We start from the raw sequence: 13,875 nt of genomic DNA, 5'->3' as shown, positions 1-13,875 counted from the left end.
GCTTTAAGAGAAGGCCATTTCCTCCAACATTTGAGAGAGACAATTGTTTTTCCACTATTAAAAAAAACAACTCTGGATAAGAAGTTCGTAGTTCGTAATTGCAGACTAATATCTGATTTGCCCTTCTTGGGGAAGCTTATTGACAGAGCGTTATCATATCTATTTCAGTCTGAAGATCATACTATTAGCATTATTTGAAGACTCTCTCAGGGGCCTTGACACTGTGGGTCATGACATGCTGTTGGCACGGTTAGAATCTCAGTGGGCCAGGCCCTTAAATGGTTCCTCTCGTTTTTAACAGGTCACTGCCAAAGGGTCTTCTTTGGCAACCTTAAATGTGGTGTGCCACAAGAATCCATCCTCTCTTCTGTATTCTTTAACTTTGTCTAAGACTGTAATAATTCGAATTGGAGGGGTCAAGTTCCAAACATATGTGGATGATATGTACATGTATTTAATACTTGGCTCCCAAAGAGATGAAACACTGTTGAGGCTGAATGAGAACTGTGTGCAATTCTGGTCGCTGCATCTCAAAGAAGATATAGTTGCACTGGAGAAGGTTCAGAGAAGAGTCACCAAAATGATAAAGGGGATGGAACAGCTCCCCTATGAGGAAAGGCTAAAGAGGGCTGTTCAGCTTGGAGAAGAGACGACTGAGGGGGGGATATGATAGAGGTCTATAAAGTCATGCTGCATATATCAGGAAGTTACAGATAGGAATTTATTATCAAAAGGCAATTGTTTATTTATTTATTTTATTTATTTAAGTGTTTTTATATACCGTTGTTTGGAACTGGCCTTCACAACGGTTTACAAGAGCAACAACAGTACATAGAACAGCTAACAGGTGCACTGAACGAACGTAAACAAGATGCAATTTGAGAACGAACGTAAATAAGATACACTTTGTGATCAAAAACAGTGGCATACAAATTAGAGGCATTGTGGGATTACAAAGTTTGGAAGAAGTAGTAGTGAACTATAGAATATTTAGAGAGGTATTAAGAACTGTAAACATTTAGCGGGAAATTTAACTAACATAGGTATACTATACATAATGATGGATTGACTTATTTAACAGGATTATTAAAAAAATTGTTGTCTTGTATTTCTGAGAATAAGTGTACTTGGTGATTTAAATGTTTTAACTATTATGTATGCATTTTGTAAACCGCTTTGTGCACTATTGTAGACTGTGGTATATAAAAAAATTCTAAATAAATACATAAATAAATAAATTGTGAGAGGACTAGAATGGGTAAATGTGAATCAGTTATTTGCTCTTTCAGATAATACAAGAACTAGGGGGCACTCCCTGAAATTAATAAGTAGCACATTTAAAACAAATCATAGAAAATTCTTTTTCATTCAATGCACAAATAAGTTCTGGAATTCATTGCCAGAGGATGAGGTTAATGCAGTTAGCGTAGCTGGGTTTAAAAAAGGTTTGGACAAGTTCCTACAGGAGAAGTCCATAAACTGCTATTAATCAAATTGCCTTAGGGAATAGCTACTGCTTATTACTAACATTATTAGCATGGGATTTATTTACTGTTCGGATATTTATCAGGTACTTGTATCCTGGATTGACCAATGTTGGAAACAGGATACTGGGTCTGACCCAGTATGGCAATTTCTAATGTTCTTATGATTTATCTGTTTATTTATTTGAAAGTTTTTATATAATGCCTTATCTAATGGATTGATTGTAGTGGTTTGCATCATTACATACACAATATACAATCAGATTCAAACAGACATTACAAAAATAAAAGTGGTACAATCAAATAATACAATTAAATTAATAATTAAATTAATACATCTTTCTAAGGGGTCACAATGAAGTTATAACTGCCTTCAACAGAGTCAAAACGAAGGAGGGGAATAACACTCTCAGATAATACAAATAGCATAGATTATACAATCTTGTTCTATGCAACTTCAAAAGCCTTTTTAATAGAAATAAGAACATAAGAATGTAAGAATTGCCATACTGGGTCAGACCAAGGGTCCATCAAGCCCAGTATCCTGTTTCCAACAGTGGCCAATCCAAGTCACAAGTACCTGGCAAGAACCCAAACATTAAATAAATCTGTAGCTACTATTGCTTAATAATTAATAACAGTTTATGACTTTTTCCTCTAGGAACTTATCCAAACCTTTTTTAAACCCAGCTACACTAACTGCTGTAACCATATCCTCTGGCAATGAATTCTAGAGTTTAACTATACGTTAAGTGAAAAAGAGTTTTTTTCGATTTGTTTTAAATGAGCTACTTGCTAACTTCATGTTGAGAACGGGTTGTTTCGTGTGCCCATGGGCCTCAGCCCGACCCTGACCTTCAGGACCGAGCCAAGGGTTGACGGTGGCCCCGCATGGCTGACAGTCTACCCTCTGCCAGGCCAGCAAGCTCCCATGGCCAACATCCGAAGATGATGGAAGGTGAATGGTCCTCCGACCATTCCGGGCCCTTTTGGACCTGCTGCGAGCAGCATGGAGCAGCAGGCCTGGCCTGAGGTTGAGGGCAGACGGGCCTTGACATGAAGACATGACTGTGGATTGATGCGACGGCATCCAGACGAAGACACATGGCTGATGCAACAGCATCCAGGAAGGAAGACACATGACTGATGCGACGGCATCACAAGGCACGAAGACTCAGGGTTGATGCAACGGTATCCATGGCGAGGACACAAGGCTGATGCAACGGCATCCATGACATAGACACTTGGGATCGATGCGGACGGCATCCAGATGAGACTCTTGACATCCACAAAGGCAACACGAGGCATGGACATTGGCACTGTCTCTCAGGGCGCCCTACTCAGGAAGTGTCTGTGCCCCACCTTGATGACTGTTTCCTGCTCAGCCCTATAAAGGGCTGCTCCGTCCATTGTTCCTGGCCTTGCATCGTCGTCGTTGAGAGTCTTCGCTCTGGAGGCTCCTGCCTGCCAGAGCCTGTGTAAGGTCTTCTCGTCTTCAAGGAGCTCCTTGTCTCGTCCAGTGTTCCATGTCTTCGTGCCTGAGGTCCATGTCCAGGTGTCTTCGTGATCCTCTACGTCCTGGTGTTCCTGCCTTCCGTGATGTTCCTTCCTTCGCCTCGTCGTCTACGCTCTCGAGCCTTCTGGTACCGGTAGGTGGGGCACAGACACTTCCTGTGTCTGGCCCTTTAAATATTGCAAAGAGACGCGGCCGCGCGCCTAGCAGCAGGAAGCAGAGGCTGTGCAGGACCATGGCCAGCGGCCTGCACAGCGTCTGTGCGTCAAACGCCAGAAGAGGCAGGGCTGAGCATGGGAGCAGGCTCCAACGTGAGCAGCGGCTCCAGCCGCTGCTGGAGGCCCCGGGGGCGGCTCCTGCCGCTAGTCCAGCCCGGGGCTACGGCCTGTACGCTGTGAAGATGGTGATGACGTCGGGGGCACTCCCAGCCCCGAAGAAGGCCGCGGCTCCGACCGCGGAGCGGAGGATGAAGCAGGGCGGCCTCCTGGCTGCGTGGGCAGGCCGACAGCGACGTCCTGCCACGTCGGTGAAGAAAGCTGCGAGGGTAAGTGGCCTGCTCGCGGGGGGACCTGCGGGCAGCGCTGATTCATAGTACTTCATGGAGTGCTCCCTAGTCCTTCTATTATATGAGAGTAAATAACCAATTTACATTACTTGTTCAAGTCCTTTCATGATTTTGTAGATCTCTATCATATCCCCTCTCAGTCATCTCTTCTCCAAACTGAAAAGCCCTAACTTTTTTAGCCTTACCTCATAGGGCAGCTGTTCCAAGCCACTTACATTTTGGTCGCCCTTCTCTGAACTTTCTTCAGTGCAACTATATCTTTTTTAAGATGCTGTGACCAGAATTGCACATAGTATTCAAGATGCAGTCTCACCATGGAGTGATACAGAGGCATTATGACATCCATTGTTTTATTTGCCATTCCATTCTTAATAACTCCTAACATTCTGTTTACTTTTTTGATTGCCACAGCACACTGAGCCAACGATTTCAATGTATTATCTACTATGACGCCTAGATCTCTTTCCTGGTGGTAACTCCTAAGATAGAACCTAACATTGCATAACTACAGCAAGGGTTATTTTTCCCTCTATGCATCACTTTGCACTTGCCATGTTAAATTTCATCTGCCATTTGGAAGTCCAATCATTCAGTCTCGCAAGGTCCTCCGGCAATTTATCACAATCAACTTGAGATTTAACTACTCTGCATAATTTTGTGTCATCCACAAATTTGATCATCTCACTCATCGTACCCTTTTCCAGATCATTTATAATATATTAAAAAGCAACAGTCCAAGTACAGATCCCTGAGGCACTCCACTGTTTACCTTTTTCCACTGTGAAAACTGACCATTTAATCCTACTCTCTGTTTCCTGTCTTTTAACCAGCTTGCAATCCACAAAAGTATATCGCCTCCTACTCCATGACTTTTTAGTTTTCTTAAGCTTGATTTAAGCTGCTCTTAAATGTTTTTAAATCTCCACAACACTTAGCATATTGGGTAAGGTATTCCAAAGCAAAGGATCGGCAACAGAAAACACCCTATTTTTTGTTGTACCAAGCCTAGCAATTTTCATTGTAGGGACGTCCAATAGTTTTTTTCAAGTGAACATAGTTGTCTTGAAAGTTTATAGAGTTGTAGTGAAGTTCAAGTCCAAATGTAAAAATTATCATGAATAGTCGTTATTATTTTATATTGAATGTGAAAAGGTACAGGTAACATAGAAACATAGAAATGATGGCAGAAAAGGACCAACATGGTCCATTCAGACTCCCAGCAAGTTTATGGTTGAATCTGCCATGCCATACAGGTTACTCCCATGCTTATCAGTTTCCCAGACCATTAAAGTCAGGGCCCTTGTTGGTTGCTGTTTGAATCCAATTCCCCGTTACTTCTTGCCTTTGAAGCAGAGAGCAAAGTTGAAGTTGCATCAAAAGTATCTGGCTTATTGATTAAGGGTAGTAACAGCCACATCAGCAAGTTACCCCCATGCTTATCAGTTTCCAGACCGTAAAAGTCTGGACCCATGTTGGTTTCTGTCTAAATCCAATTCCCCTTGTCCCCCTGCCGTTGAAGCAGAGAGCAATGTTGGAGTTGCATCAACAGTATCGGAGGAAGTGGTGAAGTCTAAAACTGTGAAGGACTTCAAAGGGGCGTGGGATAAAAACTGTGGATCCATCAAGTCTAGAGGGCGTGAATAAAGAGGAGGCATTCAAACACTGCACGGAGCGGCAGTAGCCACAGAGGCATTCAAACACTGCACGGAGCGGCAGTAGCAACAGAGGCATTCACGGAGAGGGATGCCAGTGGCCAGTAGTTGGTGTTCCACCTTCACGGAGCGGAAGGATGGAGGGCTGCTATCTCAAAAAATAAAAAAATAAAAACAGGGGTGGGTAAGAGTATGGGGTAAGGGTGTGGCCTGCTTGTTACAGCAGTTGCTACCCCTAATTGAGCTGGACGTTCACTTGGATGCAGATACGGCGCTGCTCTCTAAATTGGTGGTGGGGTGGAGGGGAATTAGGGCTGGAGGGTTCTGGAAGCCAATAGTAACAGGTGGGAGAGAAAAAAAGGGGGAAAAAATGATAAAGTGCATAGCTTGCTGGGCAGACTAGATGGGCCTGGAATGCCCTTCCGGAGGAAGTGGTGAAGTCTAAAACTGTGAACGACTTCAAAAGGGCATGGGATAAACACTGTGGATCCATCAAGTCTAGAGGGCGTGAATAAAGAGGAGGCATTCAAACACTGCACGGAGCGGCAGTAGCCACAGAGGCATTCACGGAGTGGGATGCCAGTGGCCAGTAGTTGGTGTTCCACCTTCACGGAGCGGAAGGATGGAGGGCTGCCATATCAAAAAAATAAAAAAATAAAAACAAGGGTGGGTAAGAGTATGGGGTAAGGGTGTGGCCTGCTTGTTACAGCGGTTTCTACCCCTAATTGAGCTGGACGTTCACTTGGATGCAGGTACGGCGCTGCTCTCTAAATTGGTGGTGGGGTGGAGGGGAATTAGGGCTGGAGGGTACTGGAAGCCAATAGTAACAGGTGGGAGAGAAAAAAAGGGGAAAAAATGGATAAAGTGCGTAGCTTGCTGGGCAGACTAGATGGGCCGTGTGGTCTTCTTCTGCCGTCATTTCTATGTTTCTATGAGGCTTGTTGGTTGAAGGTAGTAACTTCCATGCGAGCAAGTTACTCCCATGCACTCTTTTCTTTATTTCCATCCTTTGGCCTTTAGGGATCCACAGTGTTTATCCCATGCCCCTTTGAATTCTTTTACTGTTTTCGTCTTCACCATCTCCTCTGGTTGGGCATTCCAGGCATCCACCACCCTCTCCATGAAGAAACATTTCCTGACATTGGTTTTCAGTCGTCCTCCCTGGAGTTTCATTTTATGACCCATAGTTCTACTGATTTCCTTCCCATGGAAAAAGTTTAATAATTGTGCATCATAAAACCTTTCGTGTATCTGAAGGTCTGTATCATATATCCCCTGCACCTCCTCTCTTCCAGGGTGTACATATTCAGATCCTTCAGCCTCTCCTCATAAATCTTCCGATGCTGACCCCACACCATTTTGGTCACTCTTCTCTGGACCTCCTCCATCCTGTCTCTATCCCTTTTGAGATAAGGGCTCCAGAACTGAACACAATACTCCAGGTGAGGTCTCACCAAGGGCATCTACATCTCCTTTTTCTTACTGGTTATTCCTCTCTCTCTACAGCCTAGCTTTAGCTTTCACCTTATCACATTGTTTTGCCACCTTCATATCACCAGACACTATCACCTTCAAGGTCCTTCTCCCAGTCTGTGCACATTAGTCTTTCACTGTCCATCACATACAGCTCTTTTGGATTACCGCACCCCAGGTGCATTAATCTGCACTTCTTGCATTGAATCCCAGCTGCCAAATCCTCGACCAGTCCTCAAGCTTTCTTAAATCACTTTTCATTTTCTCTTTTCCTTTAGGTGTGTCAACTCTGTTGCAGATCTTAGTATAATCCATAAATAGACAAATTTTACCTTCTATCCCTTCCGCAGTGTTAGAACTGGTCCCAAAACCGATCCCTGTGGCATTCCACTTAACACCGTTCTTTCTTCAGACTAGGTTCCATTTACCATTACACGTTGTCTCCTGTCAGTCAACCAGTTTGCAATCCATGCCATTACCTTGGCACCCACTCCCAAGCTTCTCATTTTGTTCACGAGTCTCCTATGTGGGACCGTATCAAAAGCTTTACTAAAATCCAAGTAAATCACATCGAACGCTCTTCTCTGATCCAATTCTCTGGTCACCCAATCAAAAAAATCAATCAGATTTGTCTGACAGACCTTCACCTGCTGAATCCATGCTGCCTTGGGTCAAGCAACCTGTTACGCCCGTTGGTTGCAGAAGGCTGCGACCACTAATGCTCACCACTTTTTATGCAGTCCTGACATCATTGGGGAAAGTGGCAGCCTCCGCCAGCTACCGCCGACCTCCCTGGTGTTCCTGGGACAGCATGGGCACTGCCGACCGCCATCTTGCTCATGGGATCACTTAGGTGCATGTGCGCGCCAGTATTAAGCACATCATGGCGGGAACCTCGGGAGCGTTCCCTCTGGATGAGGTCTACACTCTGCTGTACTTAAGCTGCCTGGCCCTGCCTGTCAACTAGTTAGCAAGAAGTTCCCTCATTGCTGAATCCGCTTCTCTCGTACGGACTTCTTCGGCGTGAGACGCTCTGGGTACCCGCTCCTCAGGGGCCCTTCCTCGTCTCTGGCTATCCGCTCTTTGGAGGGCCTTCTGCCTTGGACTGTGGTCTGTTCCCGTTCCCCGGGACCTCTCCTGGAACTATCACTCTGTGAGTCCCTTGTCGTCACAGACTACTACTGAACCAGGTTTATTGTGAGATCCTCACCGGTGTACCTCGTACCTCGGGCCACTACCATGCCAGCACTAGTGAGGAACCACCTTGGTGTACCCTGCGCTGCAGACCATTGCCACTGCATCGCTACAGCAACCTCTCCAGTGTACCCTGGGTCTCGAGCCAATACCGTGCCAGCTCTAGTGAGGAACTGCCTCTGTGTACCCTGCGCTGCAGGTCATTGCCACGTCATCGCTACAGGTCCCTCGCCGGTGTACCCGTACCCGGGCCACCTTAACATCATCTCTGAGTGAGGAATTCCTCGGTGTACCCTGCGCTGCAGGTCACTACCTCATCATCACTTCGGAGAGACTTCTTCGGTGTACTCCGCTCTGCGGACCATTACCGGATATTCACATCTGAGGCATTCTCTTTGGGTGTACCCCTTCTCAGATCTTATCTCCTCCTCCTGCAACCCCCGCTCCGCGGGCTGTGTCTTTTCTACTTTTATAATAAAGACTCTATTCCACAGCTGTGTCTGACGTCCACTGAGACCGCACCTCCCGACGGTGAGGCTCACAGGACTCCTCCCTGTGGGCGGTATCATCTCTCACCTCGGCCCAGGGCCCACACACCTACAAGTCATAACACAACCCACCAGATTGCAGATAGTTCACTATCCTTTCCTTCATCAGTGTCTCCATTAATTTTCCCACCATCAACTTGAGGCTAAGTAATTGGCCTTTAGTTTCCAGCTTCCTCTCTGCTCCCATTCTTGTGAAGCGTGACCACCATCACCACTTTTCTCCAATCTCGCAGCACCTCTCCCATTTGCAAAGATCTATTAAACGGGTCTTTCAGCAGGCCCGCCAGCACATCTCTGAGCTCCCTCAGTATCCTGGGTTGTACCTCTTCTGGCCCCATGGCCTCGTCCACATTCCGTTTTCTTAGCTCTTCCCATACATTCTCTTCTGTAAACAGAGTTTCGTCTACTCCACTCTCATCTACGGTCTTGCCAACTAGCGACAGTCCTTCTTCAGAGTCTTCTTTAGCAAAAAAACAACTAAAGTATTTGTTTAATATTTCTGCCATTTCTTCATTAGCCTCCACACATTGATCTTTGTCATCTTTCAATTTCATTATAACCCCTTCAGACCTTTCTCTGATGTATCTGAAAATGTTTTGCCACCTCCCTTTACTCTTTGGCAATCCTTTCTTCTGCCTGACATTTTGCTTTTTTTATTTCTTTCTTTGTCTCCTTCAGTTTCACTGGATATTCTTCCCTATGTTCCTCTTTTTGGGATCCTTTATACTTCTTGAATGCTATTCTTTTTGCCTTTATTTTTTCAGTCACCTCCTTGGAGAACCAGATCGGTTTCTTATTCTTCTTACTTTTGTTTAGTTTTTATACATATAAATGTGTTGCCTTTCTAATTGCTCCTTTTAGTTTGGCCCACTGTTGTTCCACCTCTCTCATTTTGTCCCAATCTTCTAGTTCTACCTCCAGGAACATCCCCATTTTGACAAAGTCTGTATTTTTGAAATTCAAACCTCGGGTCTTCGTGTGACCTCTCTTATCCTTCTTGGGTTCTCTTACTATTTTTTTTTAACAATGTCCCTTGCAATGAAGCTAAGGTGGGAGATATATGATTCCAGTATTTAATTTGGTTAAAATATGGGCAGCTGAGTACTGAGCAAGTTGCAGAGGATGAGTTATATATGCAGGCAGATCCAAGAAAAGGTCATTGCAGTAATCAAGATTAGTGAGTATCAGAGCCTGTAAAACCATTCTGAAATCACAAATATTCAGTAATGGTTTTTAATTGTTTGAGTAACTGCAGTTTGTAAAATGAAGTCTTAACTATTTCAGATATATAAGATTGCATGGATAGGTTAGTGTGAAGAATTACACTTAAATTACGAGATTTCATTGAGATAGGAATACTGGTTCCATCAATGGCTAATGAAGAAGGTGGGGAATTTACAGAGTTATTTATTGGGGAGAATAACAAAAGTTCAGTTTTTTCCATGTTCAGTTTTAATTTTTTATGTGATAACCAGGTTTTCACGGTATTAATGTTTAATGATTGTTTGAGAAGAGTGGTAGACTGGTTAAGAATTAACTAAATAAATGGAGCCGATACAGTAAGGACGCGTAAGAAAAAGTGCAGCAGTGCCGGACGCCCGCTTGTTTGACGCGCGCACATTTTGGTTCACAAGCCGCTCGATTCAGTATTCAAATTAGACGCAAATCCAAGCGGCGGTAAACGAGCATCCAAAGTGCATCAATGAAGTGGCAGGCGTTTGCAGTCCATTTTACTGTATAGAGCGGTACACAGCACCTATACAGTATCCAGGGTGCACTGGTACCTGTCATTTGAAATGTCATTTGAAATGTCATTCCACCAGGTAGGTGGATGGTTCTTTTCTACATGACTGGAGGCCCTGCTGCCTTGAGCACCGTTCATAGATATCCAAGGTCGGGGCTTCTATTCATTGACGTCCATGAACGGAAGCCCTGACTTTGGACACCCATGAATGGAAGCCCCGACTTTGGACGTCCATGAACGGACATCCACAAATGGATGTCCATGAACGGAAGCCCCGACTTTGGATGTCCATGAACGGACGTCCATGAACGGAAGCCCCGACTTTGGACGTCTACAAATGGACATCCAGGAACGGACGTCCAAGAACGGAAGCCCCGACTTTGGACGTCCACGAACAGACGTCCATGAACGAAAGCCCTGACCTTGGACATCCATGAACGGACATCCATGAACGGAAGCCCCAACCTTGGACGTCCATGAACGGAAGCCGGACGTCCAAAGTCGGGCTTCCGTTCATGGACGTCCAAGGTCATAGGCCTCCGATAATGGACGCCTAGCTGACGGATGCCTAGCAGACGGACGAAGGCCTGGCAAGCCTCCCATCTCTCTGGCGTCCATAGAGGCGTCCATGTCCAGAGCCTAAGAGACACCCAGAGATGGATGGTACACTTGAACCCAAACAGAATACATACCTCCTCCGGTCTTGCTGCTGGGTTCTCCAGTCTTGCTGCTGGGTTCTCCGGTTGGCTGGGTTCTACAATCTGCCAAGCATTTCGAGCATTTCTCATTCGAGCATTTCTCATTCTGCTTCTCAACCGAATGAAAAATAGCGTCAGAGCCAATATATGCATGTTGTCCATGGCCTGTCCGGTACGAAGCTGACTGAACACCACACTAATGCCAGGGTCAGGGTAGGCAGTAAATATGCAGGTTAAAGACGCGGTAAGTAAACAGGTTAAAAAGGCGATAATTTGGGCGCACTTTACTGTATCGAAGGAAATAGCTAATCTGATCATTAACATATCATATACATGCGGCGGGCGGAAAGGGATTCGCATCTTTTTATGCAAGCAATAAGGACGCCTAAAAGCCGATACTGAATCGCGGGTCCGTTTTACGTGCTCAAAACGTGCGTCCAAAGCGGGTTCAAAAACGAGCAAACGCAGCCGCGCTTTACTGTATCAGCCCGTAAAGAAACATGGATCTAAAACAAATATCATTTGACAGAGTCATAGTTACCCTATAGCCAATCTACCATAGGTGCCATCCACTAAGAGTCATCACTGCTTCCTCCCAATGTTGTTGCAATTAGTTGCCTCTCTCTTCCTCATACTCCTCTCTAACGAAGAAGAGGTTGCTCCTATGCCCCCTCCTCCCCCCCCCCCCCCCCAGATCACCTATAGGGCCGAAGTGCTGCTATTGCTCTATTTTCTCAGGGTTTGTGGAGTAAAGAACTATTGCTGCTGCTGCTGCTGCTCCACCTTCCCTTCCTGAGATAGCCCATGGAACTTATGATCACCTGTTGCATGTGCTCCCATTTTTAGCCCATGGTTCAACTGACAGGAGGGAGTTGCTAGTGACCAGTACTTCTAATTTCCTCCTCTTGTCACCAACAACTCTCCTTCCCACACAGTTCAAAAGTTGATCCACATAGGAGAGAGAGGAGCCCATGGCAAGAGGAGATTAGATGCACTGGGTTGTTGGCTCTGCTCTCCTGTCCTCTACTGCACAGAAGGATAAAAAGTGAGAGGAGAAGAGGAAAGAAAGAGTGTTCTCCTGTAATTGATGACCAACTCCTGATTTTCATTGTTTTACATTTTTTATATTGTTTTATGATTTTATATTATTTTTTGTAAATCACCTAGTGCGATTTTTTTGGTGTTATGCATGTTTTACTGTACATCACTTAGTGCTATGGCAGTAGGTGAGTAATAAATTTGGAATAAGATAAAAAACAGACGGGGAAGGAGAAGAGGAAGAAGAGGGAGGATGGAAAATAAAGGGGACTGAAAGGTGAGAGAGAAGAGGGGCAGATGGAAAGTGAAGGGGGTTGAAAGCAGATGGAGAGAAGGAAAAAGGGAAGTGGGGAGCTGAAAGAACAAGGAGAGGAGGGAGAAAGATGGAGAATGAGAGGGATTGAAAGTGAGGGAAAAATGATGGAAGGTTTGGGGATTGAACGATGAGGGATAGGAGGGAAGGAAAGTTGAAGATGGGAACAGGATGGAAGGTGAAAGATGGGATGAGGAAGGATGGTAGATGAGAGTGTTGGAAGGAGAGGGAGAGGAAGGAGAAACATGGAGGGGGAAGGGAAAGAGGGGAAAGGAGGGAGCAGAAGGATGGAAGATAAAGACTGAAAGTGAGGGGGCCTTGGAAGGTGAGGGAGATAGGGATAAGGATAGAAGGGGAAGGGAGTGAAAGATGAGGGGGGGAAAAAGGGGAAGGATGGAGAGAAGGGAAATAAAACGGAGAGAGTGGATGGTGGGGCAAGATGGAAGGTGATAGAGGGAAGTAGGAAGGGTGAGGAAGCAGAGGGGAGAATGGAAGGTGAAGATAAGGTGAGGGGTGGAAGTTGAGAGAGTGAAAGGGAGGATGGAAGATGTGGGGAATTGGAAGGGAGGGCGGAAGGTGAAAGAGAGGAGGAGGAGAATTTTGGAGAATAGCAAGATTTTGGAGATCCAGAACGAAGGCAGCAGTAGAGAGAAAGGTCAACGGAGTCAGATAGCTGAAGATAATAAAGGGAACTAGCCAACAAATGGAAGATGGAGAGTTTATTGTGATTTTAGCTCATGCCTTTCCTTGGTAGCTCAAGACTAATTATATTCAGATACAGAAGTTTAGAGGGGTAATAGACTGAAGAATTGGTGACATGCAGGGCTGGGACATGGAGAACTGGAGGAGGAGATGGAGAGATTAAATCTTGCTTTGAGCATATAGTGAAGCAGAGAGAGAAAGAGAAATGGAGAAAATGAGATGGAGAGAGACAGAGGAAAGAACTGAAGGAGAGAGAAAAATGAAAACTGGATAGAAGACCCTGAAAAGGGAGTTAAGAGACCAACAAGAGAAAAGCATAAAAAAAAAGTTAAGGAACAAAGTGATCAGAAAAAATAAAATACCCAGGAAACTAAGGTAGAAAAAAGCATCTTATTTTCAGTTTAGTGAAAGGAATATGTCAACTATGAGAATCTGTATTTCTTGATATCTTTTTATATTACACAGTAAAAGAGGAAATGCATATTTGTTTCTGTTTCTATTTCTCTGGACACATAGTAGCATAGTAATTAATGGCAGAAAATGACCCACGTGGTCCATCTTGTAATCTTTTTTTTTAATTTATTCTTAGGGTAATTGTTGCTCTGTGCAGGTTATCCCTTTCAACATGGGTTATCCTTTCTTTATCTCCATTATTTAGCCACTAAGAATCATCTGTGTTTATCCCATACCCTTTTGAACTCCATTACCATCTTTGCCCTCACTACCTCTTCCAGGAGGGCAATCCATGCATCCGCCACCCTTTCGGTAACACATCACCTCTGCCCCTCCTTTTCGCCAGGGTATACATATTTAGGCTCTTCAGTCTCAACTCATAACTCTTTTGGTGCAGGCCCCACACTATTTTGGCCACCTTTCCATCCTGTCTCTATCCTTTTTGACATACGGTTTCCAGAACAGACGAGGCCTCACCCGTGACCTGTACAGGGGCAT

Source organism: Rhinatrema bivittatum, chromosome 8 (assembly GCF_901001135.1).
Source record: "Rhinatrema bivittatum chromosome 8, aRhiBiv1.1, whole genome shotgun sequence".
NCBI lineage: Eukaryota > Metazoa > Chordata > Amphibia > Gymnophiona > Rhinatrematidae > Rhinatrema > Rhinatrema bivittatum.
The sequence above is the reverse complement of the archived record's forward strand: the minus strand, read 5'-3'. Positions refer to the sequence as shown.